We start from the raw sequence: 13197 nt of genomic DNA, 5'->3' as shown, positions 1-13197 counted from the left end.
TTCTGCTGTGTCTTTTGCAACCGGACTTGCCTTTCTCGTATTGGCCTTTTTAGCCATCAACGCGCTTGCATGAAAAATGGGTAGAGCCCTTCCCAAATCTTCGTTCGCGAAGCCTAGCCATGATACCCCCAAACATCATAACTGAGTTTATTTATTTTTTATTTTATTTATACATAGGCTGAGTAATTTAATTTGTATTAACTTTATGTGAAATACCTGACCTAGGCGAACTTTTAGTGTAATTTCTTTCTCTTTCCCTACTTATCCTACTAAAATGTGATTTAACTCAAAAGCAAAGAAGAACTGTAAATAGGAGCTTTGTAAAAAAATTGCTGGTGTGAACAATTATGGTTACTCTTGAAAACTAAATTCACAGTGTGACAAAATAAGATTCTGCATATCAGCCTGATGAATCTGAAGCCTGAGCATTTACCTCTGAGAAGGCATTTGGTCCTTTGTGGACAGAGTCAGAGCCCATCTCTCATTACTTCTTCCCTTGAACTGGAATCTGGATGCAACACTGTTTGGTTTCAGAATCATGTATGAATTTAAAAATTTAAGTAACCAGATTGCATGGTCAGATATACTTTTGCTTCATGAAATATTTGCTTTGTACCAGTATCTTTCAGATGATTATCCCAAGGTCCTTTTTCAGCATTGGCCTTTTTCATTGTAAGGAATGGATGTTATCTTGAGAAATGAGACATATTTATTCTTATTAAAAGAGCCTGGATTGTTTTAACTGTCCAATTTTTTAATGGTCTTTTGCAGAACACTCATCACAGTAGTATTTGAATTGCTTACATTCCTTCCTTTATCTCTGTAAGTGGAAGAAAGCTCTATTATCCTGATTTTATGGACTAGAAATCAATGGATCACTGTCAGAACAAAGCTCAGCACTCAGATCCCTTACATTTTAAATTCTTTGCTCATTTCTTTTTTGGAAAGAACTAAAGATCCACATTTCAGTTAATCTTTGTTATAATTTTTAGATTTCAGTTGGAGGTCACTTGCCAAAATTTCAGTTCTATTCAGACACAAAGCATTTAAATAAAGCAAGAGATCTATTTTTTTTCTGCATTCAGTTAACTTTCCTCTAACTGCCAGGCTTGTTCTTTGACTTTTCAGTATGATAGTCTTCTACCTTTTTCTGGGTCTTGTAAAATTTTGCAAAAATTAAAATCTTCTAAATTCTCAAACTGTGATACCCATTTCACTCTTTTCTATTAGCATTTTTTCATTCCTGTACGTTAACTATATAACCCTTTTTCTATGTTCAAAGCTTTTCTAAATTTCATCTTTTTATGATTAATCTCTTCTGGCAGACTAAGTAACTGAGGCATTGTACAAGACCAGGGCTGGGAACAGGGCCTGAAGTCTCCAGTGTGGACTGTCTGCCTTTGTTATACAGTATTTGAGGAAGACCAATCCATACCAGTACTTTCTTGTGCTATCTGCCCGCTGGTTCTCCTGATGGGTGCCTTTAAACTGGGGAAAGGACTTTAGTCATGACATCCACCATACCCAGTTTGCTGGTTACACAACAGTTCTGAAGTTTTTATTGCTGGAACAGACAGCTTCCAGAGAAGCAAAAAAGTGCATGAAACTTGCAGAGTCAAATATTTTGACTGTCATAGATGAGATAGCTCCCATTCCTCAGTGTACCCAAGCTGCTAAAACGAGGTCAGTGGTCATTTTGATCTTCTGCTACACTGTGGGTTGGTAACTCATAACCTATGGATTACTGTGAGGTGTTGCCTGGAATGCTTCCTTGTCTTCTTCAGAGACACAAAGAATTAAGCATGAAAGCTGCAGCTGGCAGTGAGAGGACTGCCTTGGGAACTTTTCTCATAGTTTGATACAAGTCGGGACAACTGTTGTAGCTGAGTAAGATTGTGTCCGGAGTTGTCTTTCTCTAGATTGCATCACCTATTTATTAGCTCCCAAATCTGAATACACAATGTTGATTGCGTGGGGCAGAGTTTTTGGAGACAAGTAAAAAAGGTTGCAAAGGACACTTAAGTTAAAGGCTTTGAGGGATCCTATTGAACTTTTCCTATTTTCCTTAGGAGCAGGTGGACTCCTACCAAGTTCTTGGTGTGTGCAATACCTGAAATTAAAGAAAAAGTGGAGCGAGTTTTTTACTTTTCCCACATTGGAACAATCTTATACTTGGAAATATATGAAGGTCAGGGAGTAGAAGACTTTTTATTACCAACGTTTGTTGCTTCTGACTTTACTTCAAGAAATAACAAATTCCTTATTATACTTTGCTTATAAAAGAATGGATGTTGCAAAAACAAGCAAAGAAGAAATTTACAAGAAACTGATCTTAAGAACACAGTCATTTATGAAATTGGGGGTTGGAACTACATGATTTTTAAAGTCCTTTCCAATCCAGACCATTCTATGATTCTATGAAATGTAGAAGCCATTTTTTTTTGCATAAGAGCTCATTTGAAATCAAAAAGGAAAAAGGAAAGATGCTGAATTGTGGCAGAGAAGCAGTTAAAATCTATAACTGTTTTAATTGAGACGTCTAGTTTGCCAAAGTTGTTATTCCCAAAGCGTATCATACTTGCCAGTTCTTTATCGGATTTGACAGAGGATGATCTAAAAAAAAATTAGGCAGGAACAGCAATGTCACCCTAAAAAGTCATTAACTGCTTGTGTTGTTTACAGTGTGTAGCTGTGAGTACAGCCAATTCTACATTTGCTAAATCCTGTGATATCTCTTTATTTCAACAAATTCATCTCTATGTTTGCAAAAACCTGTGTATCTCTTTATTTCAACAAATTCTAGAATGAAAATTACAAAATCACAGTCCATTACAAAATGTATAGTAATAAATGTTAATAGTATCATTATTTGTATTTTCAATATTACTAATCAAAGTTTCATTTAAAGCTAATTTTATTTTCTTGAGATAGACACAAATAGTTCAAATTTATTTGCATAATAGTAAGCAGCAACAGAAAAATACTGAGCTTAAAATTATTTCTAATCACAGTAAAATAAATAAAATATTATCACAGACTTTTTTTTTAAAAGGCAGATCCAGGCAATACAATATTCTAATCATAATACATTTATTATAGCTTATTTACGCTTTACTTTTTTATAAAATCTTCACTCTGACAAGGACTGCAGTTCTTACAGTACAGCAAAGATGTTGTATGGTATTTTATCTGTGCTGACCAGACACAGGCAGAAAAGAGTGTTTTGGGGAGTCTAAGAAAAATTTGCTGAGCAAAGTTCCAAGGGACTAATGGGTGCACTTCCAAGCATTCACTGCCAGATTTAAATCAGGAGAATGATCCATCTGTTGTTTACAAGTTCAGCTGGCCATATCTTTTAAGGTCATTGTGTTGATACCTGTGCCAGCTGGATCCCACACCTATTTTTTCACATCTGAGTCCTGTACAGAGATATCAAGAATGTGTGATGAGAAGATGCTGCCTCTTTGTTTTAGTTTAAAATTAAAATCAAAACCAACCAACCAAACCTCAAAACACAATCAAACAAAAAGAAAATTGTTTATATGTAATTTTCCTATTTCTTGCTGTGTTTCCCACTGCATAGAGATGAATAAGTAGTTCATGAGTGAAGTGCATAAGTCTCTGGACAGGTGATGGAGATAACACGATGCATTTCATTTGCTGCTGGTCTTCTTTAGGTAGAGCAGGTTAGTACAATAGCAATTTGTCTGAAGATAAAATTGAAGTGGAGAGTCACATGGCAAATAGAAAAAACCCTTTCATTTGAAGGGTTGTGGTAATCTGGATAAATTATATTGTTAGGGAGGGTGCACACCTAAGGAAATGAGAAAGGGAGCAAGGGAGAAGAGTATGGTATAAAAATGGTTGTACCACAAGGGCCTTACACAATTCCATCTCAAGTCACTTGGTGGATTTTGAAGCATTTCGCTTTGTTATCCTTGATACATTTGTAACAAGAATAAGTTACTGGCCTCATCTGGAGCAGTATAGTCTCTGTGTTTACATTACAAACCTTCAACTTCTATTCTATGAATGTACCTGTTCTACCTGGAGAAGAGTGGTCCAGGCTCTGCTACACAGTTTGTTTGCTTCTGAAAATTTCTTTTGATGTGAGCCACACAAGTTACACTGGCTGAAGGACTGCTTTGTACAATGAAAACCTTCATAATTTAGGACCTGATCCAATTTATGGGGTGGAATTACCTGCTGGTTTTGCAGGCATTAAGTATTATGACTTTTTTTCTCCTCTCACCACAACTTCCCAGAAATTTAAAGATGAGCAAGTATAAGATGTGAGGGAATTTTCCTTGAAAAGTAGTGGAAAACACTGACCTTTTGCTTAAACTCGTTCTGGAAATATTTAGCCTCAGGAGATACGTTTTTGGGCAATTGTGATCATATAAAAACAGGATGCTAAGATCAAATCCCTTATGTAACTTTTATTGCAGCTTCAACTACCATGAAGGCTATAATTATGAGTGTAGTTCTTGTTGATTGTGAAAAGGTCCCTGATCAACGTGCTTCTTTGTGTATTCAGCGAAATGAAATAATTACAGAGCTAACATCAACTATTCTTCTGTGGAGCCTCTTCCATTGTTCCATATTCTTTTGAAACAATGAAGACACTGAAAATTACAGTTAAGAAATCTACTTTTTATCATTAGGATTCAAAATTAATTTTTGAATGTTAATTGTATATATCTCTCTCTATATATATTACTTTAACAATCTTACTCTTATATCTCCACAACATTTTATTAACCATATTGGTTCATTTTGAAGAACATCTTTAGAGAATTTTTGTTCAAAGGAAGTTTCCATCCAGCTTGTATACACAGACATGAGCAGTCCTAGATGGATGTTGGGAAGATGATTTTTTGGTTTGCTTGCTTTGGTTTAATCATATAATAAAGTTTAATGTTTATTTGATGAGTAGATTTTTATAAATTCCTGTCATTTACTAAGAATGAGTATAACAGAGCTAGGAAAAGGCAGAACTACAATGCTAGAAGTTATTAAAGAAAAATCAAGTCTTGTATTTCTAAAGTTTGGCACTGAAAATTGTTTGTAACATTTCACAGTGTTTGATGCTATGTCTGTATGTCAGCAGCTCCTTTTAAGAGGGTAATTATAGCATTTCCTTCATTTCATTATGCGAACAGTCCGCAAAGAACAATTCCTTGAATTCCTTGAATTAACTCTGACTCCTGCAGAACATGCTCGGAGCACCAGAGAAATATTCTAAGGAGACAAATAATTTTGCATTTAGATCTGCATTTAGACTTTCTTCAGTAACTAATGAAAGGGGTCATTAACTAAAGAAACAAAGATATTGATTAGTTTCTTATTTAATCTTTTTTTCTGTGCATAGAAGATGATTGTGGGGATCAGGGGCTTTACCATCATATTATGAAAGATTACACATTAATACATTTGTATAGGGACTAAATGAATGCTTTATGGTAAGCTTAGTCTCAATCATCCTTACTTTTTAGTATTTAGTTTTGCATCCTAACCTTCCTCTTAATGTAACATGTATGGGATTTTTCCTGCATGTACATTTAAACATATACATGAGCAGAATAACCTTGATGGTGTTAAGGTGTCTTAAAAAACAACCATGGTCATTGGTATTTTGGTTTTGCACATCTGTTCTTTAAACTGTTAACCAGGTGTAACAGATCATTGCTCTGAACTAATTTGATTATATAGTATCATACTGTCAAACCTGTGCATAGAAAATATGAAACCAAATTAGACAGTTAATTATGATTGTTACTTCTACAATGGACTGGAATTCTATTTGCAGGTTCTCTGTTCCTCTTTAAAGAGGTATTTCCTTCAAAGAAGATGGTTTGACAAAAATGACATGTAACCAAACTCAAAACAACAGGTGTTTTTACATATACCAAATTGTTGTCTTCATCGTGACTACTAAAGAGGAGATCAGTAATTAATGATCCAATTACTAGTTTACAAAGGCTTTTATTGCAGTGTCAAGGTGATGAAAAACCCTCTTGCACTGTTTTTTTTGCTGCCACTACAGCTTACTGAATCAGCAGATGCACAGCATGTTTTTAGACCATTTATGGCATGTGTGCTGCCAGGGACAGATGATACTTTGGATTTACTGCTGTGATTAAACTCTTGCTTCTTAAATCAAATAATATCATTTTAACAGTGAAATGAACGTATGTTGTGTTTCCTGCAGTTTAGTTTTGAGAAGGTAGCAGGTTAAAAATTACACTTGTTTAGACAATCAGTATTGGTATTCCACATGTGAAATGTTAGATCAGGTTAAATATTGTTTTGACTATTTTATAAGATTGTTTCACTTCAAAATTTAATTTTTTAAAAATTTATTATTATTGTTGTTGTTGAACTATTCTATTAGAAAAACAGATACATTATTTTTGTATTGGTTATTTCATACTGAAAAATCACAAGATTAGTACTTGTTAATATCACTTTTTGGTAGCAAGATGTCAGCGATCCTGAGTGGAATTAGTGGAGAGAAAAGAAAAAGATGCAATCAATTGAACAGCTGGCCGAATCTCAGTCATAATATATGGATGGCTGTTGGGCTGATGATGGAAATTGATTCTAGATAATGGTGTATGTATCTCTGATAGGAGACATCTCTATGTTAGTAATGTCTCCTTTCATTAGGATTAGGTCTACATGACTTTTGGAATAAAATATAGAAAACTTTATGAATAAATGTTTCTTTAAAACTAAGCTAAGAAGATTTTCTTTCCTGACATGTTCACTATTTCAGCTTTACTTATGATTGATTGTTCTCTTGATGAAATTAAGACAGCTCTGTCATGACTACAACTGACATGTTGAGTTTATATCCTCGTTTGTGAATTTGACATCATGCCTCATGAAGAATCCCTTCCTTTGCTGTATTTCATGGTTTCCCATTGTCTTCACTTTGCAAATTTGAGGCTTACTTAGTAATTAAGATATACTAATTCAAAGTAGCTTAGGGTTATTTTCTGTAATAATTAGTGTTGACATCAAAACAGTAAAGCTTGAAAGTAAATAAGTACACAATATAAGGTTTTTTTTCAAGTGTTTTTTGTTTGTTTATTTTTTCTGTTGCTAATAAATATTAGAAGGAACTATGCATGTAGAAAGCATTACTATAGACTCCCTGTCAGCAAATGTTAATTTCCAAACAGAGTTAAAATACACCTGGTTAAACACTGCCCCTCAAAGGCAGAGGACTCATATGTCTGTCCAAATAGAAATATATTCACATTCAGGATTCAGTATGTGTCCATTAAATCCTTTGGCCCTGAGACTTCCAGTTGCCAGCCTTGTTGGAGATACCCTGACAGTCATTTTGGCAAAGTCACAACTTCAGGATGTAAAAAAAGTATATATCTGTGCAAAAGCTGAGTATAGACTAAGCCAGCACAAAGTGAACTGCATAATCAAATATGTCTACTAATGCTAAATAGAGTTTCCCTGAAGCTACTTATTTCTTTAGTTTAACCAAGTCTCCTTGGGTAAGCGTATATAAAATGGTAATGAAAAGAAAAATCTGATGGTAATAGGTACCATGAGCACACAAGACCCAAACCTGTTTCCTAAACTTTGAGCTATTTCTCACAAATTTCCACAGTGCTCCAGTTATGAGCTGTGTTCACTTCCAGGAGGCTATAAGGCTCGTTTCCAACTGACTTGTCAGGTTTTACTGTTACCTTGCTGTTGGCAGCAAGACAGTTGAATTTGCCTGGACTATTTTCAAAGTTCGAGAAAGGAATTAGTTTTGCATGTGCAGATTGGTTCCCAGTTGTGCAACAGCTCCAACACATCATAGAACCAATGGATCTTCTGTGCTTCCTTAGCAGTGGTTTTCCAAGGTGACTCATTTTTCTGAGTCAGTGATTGTGGAAACGTAGGGTTTTTTCTCACCTTCCAGACACCAATTAATTCCTGTATTCATTAGATCCAAGAACTCATTAACTTTTGGTAGATTAGTCTATGAAAAGAGATGTGTTCATTGAGCACTGCCCCCACCTGGGCTATCTGGTTTTAATTGACGAGAATGATTCTCAGTGTTACATAAAACAGAGCTGTTGAAACAAGGGCCAGATATGGGATTCTTTAATGAGATTGACAGGTTTTATTCTCCCCTGCATTACTAGTAGTGCTCGTTGTTTCTTTAATGGGCCCCTCATTCAGATGTAGACAATCTGGTATTGCTGATGCTGGTTCCAAGCCTGAGATGGTAAAGAACTTGCACGAGGCTGTTGGTTGCAACCCTAAGGTGAAGGGATGCATGGTTATAACAGATAAGCAGGAAAGATACGTGAGGTCAGCCCATGAGCATATATATTGTCTTTGCAGATGTGAATAGGGAAGAAAAAGAAAAAGGCACATTGTAAAAATAATAATAAAAGAGTAGTAAATTGCTTTTGATTACTTACTACTGGGCATGATCCAGAAATACTGTCTTATCTAAGCCTTCCAGTATTGTTTTCTTTTGTATTCTCCTGAAAGAATTTCCTTTTTCAGGCATAGGCTCAAAAGTTCCTGCTGAAAGAAGGAAGTGAAAAAGTGAAAATGCTAAAAGTAAGGTCAAAAGTAATTTGGGGTCAACATCTTCCTAAGGCAAAATCTTAAAGACAGTCACACGAGAGAAATCCATAGGATATCATGCTTAGTTTGTTCCAGATTTTCCTGATCTTACTAGAAATAGAGTAGCAGGGAATAAATGACAAAAGTGTACAAATCTGAAAAACTTGAATAAGATAACAACTGGGATGCCAGTATAAAATTTCTGGCTGTTTCCCATAAATTCTTGACAGTACCAGTCCATTTTCTTGGTGGTTGAGTGTGAGTTTTTGTGCTGGATCACATGATAGAGGCTGTGTTGTGACATACAGGGTCACACTCCAGGTATCATATGAGAGACATGGTTGTAAGTGTACAAGGTCATTTATTTTGTGCGCTATGCAGTGACTGGAAACATCCCTTCCAGTGGGAGTCTGGTGAGTGTTGACTTCCATTAAGAAATTATTCCAATAGCTTTCTACAGGAAGTGGACAATTTATCATCCAAATGTATTTTCCATATTGATATGCTTTCTTTCAATTTATTCCAAGGAAAGACATTTATCAAAATATATTTGACTAACAGACTGAGCCTAATTTTGTTTTAGAAAATGTAATTTTGAAGAAAGTCTTTCCTGCAATTTAAATCCTTCCAGCAAATCATACTTCAAAAAATACTTCCAGTAAATATTCTTCTATTAATAGTGATCCTAAGTCTCAGGCCCAGAAAGAGAACCAGGAAGAACTAGACAAGCTGCAACCCTTTCCCCCTTTACATTAGATTAGCCTTTCTGTTAAGAATAATGTGTTTTCTCTTAAGCAGTAGCTGTAGTAGTTGAAAGCAAGGTTATATACTTTTTGAAGGTAAACCAGGATCTTCAATTTTAATAACGTTTTCCCCTAAACAATATCACTTACCAAAAAAAAAAAAAACCAAAAAAAACACAACAAGATATTTTAAAATTCTTACTGAATCACCCATGTGGACCAGAGATGTTTCTTTGGTAGCAATATCTCTGTTCAATGCCAGCATGCTCCCAATGTCAGCATTCTTGCCACATAGGTATGCATTTTTTGTGCTCCTGCCTCCCCCAGTTTATTCTCTCACGTGCCTTGTGAGAGAATAAATTCACAATATTCTTCCAAGTCTGTAGCTTCTCTTTTTTTTTTTTTCTTGGCCATTAGAAATTCAGGTGTTTATGGATATTCACCATTAACAAGGGCAGTTATGCAAGATCACAAAAAATCGCTCTTAGACCCTTTATCATGTGTAGTGGTCCTATAAATCTGCAGATTCATATATGAGAGCTGGGATTCCATCTGATTAAATATAAACACCCACAAACTCGGGATCTACACCCAAGCTAATAATGTTGACTTATTTTACAGTCATTGAATGCGCTTCTTGAATACACTTAAATTCACGTCAGGCCTAAAGTGGATATATAAAGTAGGCCTGATGAATGGAGACAAGAGTAACTGGTTTAGATATAGAAATCTAAAACTACCTGAGGTGATTGTGGGTGTCTCTACTTTTCAGGTGAGGGACACTTTCCTACTTATTACAACAATCTGCTAGTATTCTAAGCTCCACATCAGAAGTCTCTGCTGAACTGTGCACAGTGATTTTCTTAGTGCTTATGGCTGTCAAGATCCTGTGTAGAAGCGTGATTGCACTGCTTCATCTTTGACTTCTCTTAAACACTGCAGCACTGAATCTCACAAGCAGGTCATAGTCTGCTTTCTCGGAGATCTGACAAAAGACCTCCCAAATCTTTTGCATTTAATTATCTGATTGCCCTGAGACTTCCCTACCCCTTGTAGTAAGGCTATGCAGGCCTTTACGTACAGCTCCTAGCATAGTTGCTACTGATTTACATAGTCGGGGCTAAGTACAAACATCAGAGAATGCTCTACAGTTTCCTTATCACTGGTGAAGATTGATACATTTTCCTCCTAATTGCTGCATTCCTCTGTATTGCACATATTAAAAGTCAAGACTGTATTTCGTACCCTTTACATAAAGAACAGCTTCTCTTTTTTTTGTTTTGGTAGGACCAGATCCTTCAGATATTTTCTTAGGCTGTTCCATGTTGAAAGTTGACAAATTCAGAGGAGTAATTATTTCCCAACAAGAAATGTTGAAACACATGATAGGAATTTTCAAAGCCTGTTATAAGACCTGCAAGAAGATGCTTTTTGTTATCAGTGCTCAAACTGCATTAGTGACTGTGTTGAAAAATATTTCTGTACTTTACATGTGCCAGACAGCTTTGCATTTGTTCCTGCACCAAAAGCTAGCATGTCCCTGAAGTGTCCAGAGCTGACAAAGCAATTGTTTAAGCTCTCACATAATCACCTCCAGGCAATTCTGGCTGCATAGCTCCTCTTTGGAGTCACCCACTGTGTGGCAGTCTAGATGGATAGTACTGCAAGCACAAAAAGTAACCTGCTTAAATGAAAGTTCTTCAATAGCTGTATTCCACTTTTTACTTCTCTCCAGAGCCCTTCTGGTACAGGGCTGCACTGGGAGCCTTTCAGTTAAGAGGAGGATGAAAAGACAGGAATGTGCTCAGCTCACTCTAGTCTTATGCTGAAAACTAGCTTTGAGGGGAAATGTATTAACTCATTTGCAAGGTTAAATTGTTTGTAGTTTTGAGTAATGACTTGTGTACCATCATTGGCTCAACTAGCCAGTATGTAGTATGTGTTCAGTATACAATATACAGTCAGGTAAGACTTCTCAGGTTGAAGAATTTAAAGTTATATGACCCGTCTTTTTTGGCAGTGAGATTTGAACTTGAGAAAAGGTTTTTGGTTTATTTGGTTCAAAGCAAGATGATGTTTTCAGTTTACTAAGGGAAACACACTTTTTATTTTAGATAGGTCCTGGGTTAGTTAGAAAGGGCTTGGGTCATTCTTATATCCTATGTGAAGATTTTGAGCACCCTAGAGCATCAAAATGACTCTGTACGTGTAGAATAGCCAATTAAATTGAGTGGTTTATGTCTAAACTATTTGGAAAATGGGTTTGAACTTGATCATGAACTTAGACAACACTCAAAGAGTAGACACATATCATGTAGATTACATACAGATTCCTTAATGTCTTATAAAAGATGCTGAATTACCATATTTCTGTGTGGGAAAGCCATTCTAAGAAGCAAAAAAACCCCAAAAAACAAAAAAACCCCATTAAAATATAGGGAAAACAGAAATTGACTGAAATTCTTTTAAAATATACACTGACATTCCAAGTTCCCATTGCTATAGGAAGGTCCCATTGCTGTGGGTTCCTGGATATAGAAGAAGAAAACATTTTCCTCTGCCTGTTTGGTTTTGTCTAAAGAAAATAAGTAAAACAAACCAAACATCAGTAAGCTTACAAAGGTTTCAGCTTAACACCATTTATACAGAACAGCTGGGCCACTGATGTGATTTTTCTCCCAACTTGATTTGTCCATGCAAACTTTCCAAATACACATAGAGCTCATTGACATTAATAAGAACAGACCTCACATATGTCCTTTCTTATATCCAGCTGCACTCCTGGACTCATGAAGCATCTGAATGCTCTTATAATGACATTATCTCAGATTGTGTCTTGCTTAGTAATATATTAATTCCCTTTTCATGAAAGATGGCTTTGATATTATAATTTATATAGTTTATCAGTGAGGTGGTATTTTTTTCCTGAGTGATTTCTACTTCATAACCTGAATGTACATATTCTTAACAATAAGGCATCTTCTATTGTGGAAGAGAAATATCTAAGAAAGCAGCAAGTGCATTCTCTGGTACTCACAATTAAAACTACTGTGTCTTTGTTACAGAAAGATTATGGTTTAACAATTTTTCTTGTAGGCAAACAAGAAGAAGAACAGGATTTCAAAAATCACTTACCTAGACAAGATTTTAATATTTATCAGACTTGTACTGAAAAATTTATGTCCAGGGATTTTATCAAGCCATTCATTGTAACTCAAAAGATGTGGTTATACTAAGCCGTACATACCTCTCATAGAAATGTATTAAGCTACAGGGCTTCCAGACAGCCATCCTTTATTAACTTCTGTACTATTTAGGCCTGTCATTTAGATCACTTAATGCAGTGTTAAGGGCAAAATCTGTAAGATCTACAAGGGCTTTGTAATTTCTAATTTCTATGACAATTTTTTGGAAACATATGAACTACATATTTTAATGGAGAAAATAATACAGATAAAACCAAAAGACTTTGGATAGAGTTGTTACTTATTTTCATTTAATTTTCATTTTATAGATACCAAATAATTAGTATTTACTCACACTAAATGAGACACAATCAAAATAAAAACAAAGCTTTTTGCATATTGATTGAAAAGGAGAAAGGAAAGTGTTTGAGCAAGAAGTGGGAGTGCTTTGATCAGGCAACAGGTTCAACTTTGCGAGTGTTCCTCCGTGGGGGTTTGGGTTCAGGGCTTATCATTTGATGAACAGTAAATGCTTTTGCAAAATAACTGAATTTTTAAAAATATAAGTAATTTCTATATGTTAATGCCTTGGGTATGCTGGGCTAAATGTGTCTAATCTTTAACACATATAGTATGTGGATGGACCATACATTAATACTTGTGTGAGAGGACTCTTG

General features: G+C 35.4%; 1 protein-coding gene across 49 annotated transcripts in view; it reads left to right on the top strand.

Annotated features, from left to right (window-relative positions):
* Window positions 1-13197, top strand: part of RIMS2 (regulating synaptic membrane exocytosis 2) — a 457577-nt gene that overhangs the window by 221095 nt on the left and 223285 nt on the right. The gene's annotated exons all lie outside the window — the stretch shown is intronic.

This window comes from Neopelma chrysocephalum, unplaced genomic scaffold (genome assembly GCF_003984885.1).
Source record: "Neopelma chrysocephalum unplaced genomic scaffold, ASM398488v2 Primary Assembly neopelma1_86, whole genome shotgun sequence".
In the NCBI taxonomy this organism is placed as follows: domain Eukaryota; kingdom Metazoa; phylum Chordata; class Aves; order Passeriformes; family Pipridae; genus Neopelma; species Neopelma chrysocephalum.
The sequence above is the reverse complement of the archived record's forward strand: the minus strand, read 5'-3'. Positions and strand labels throughout refer to the sequence as shown.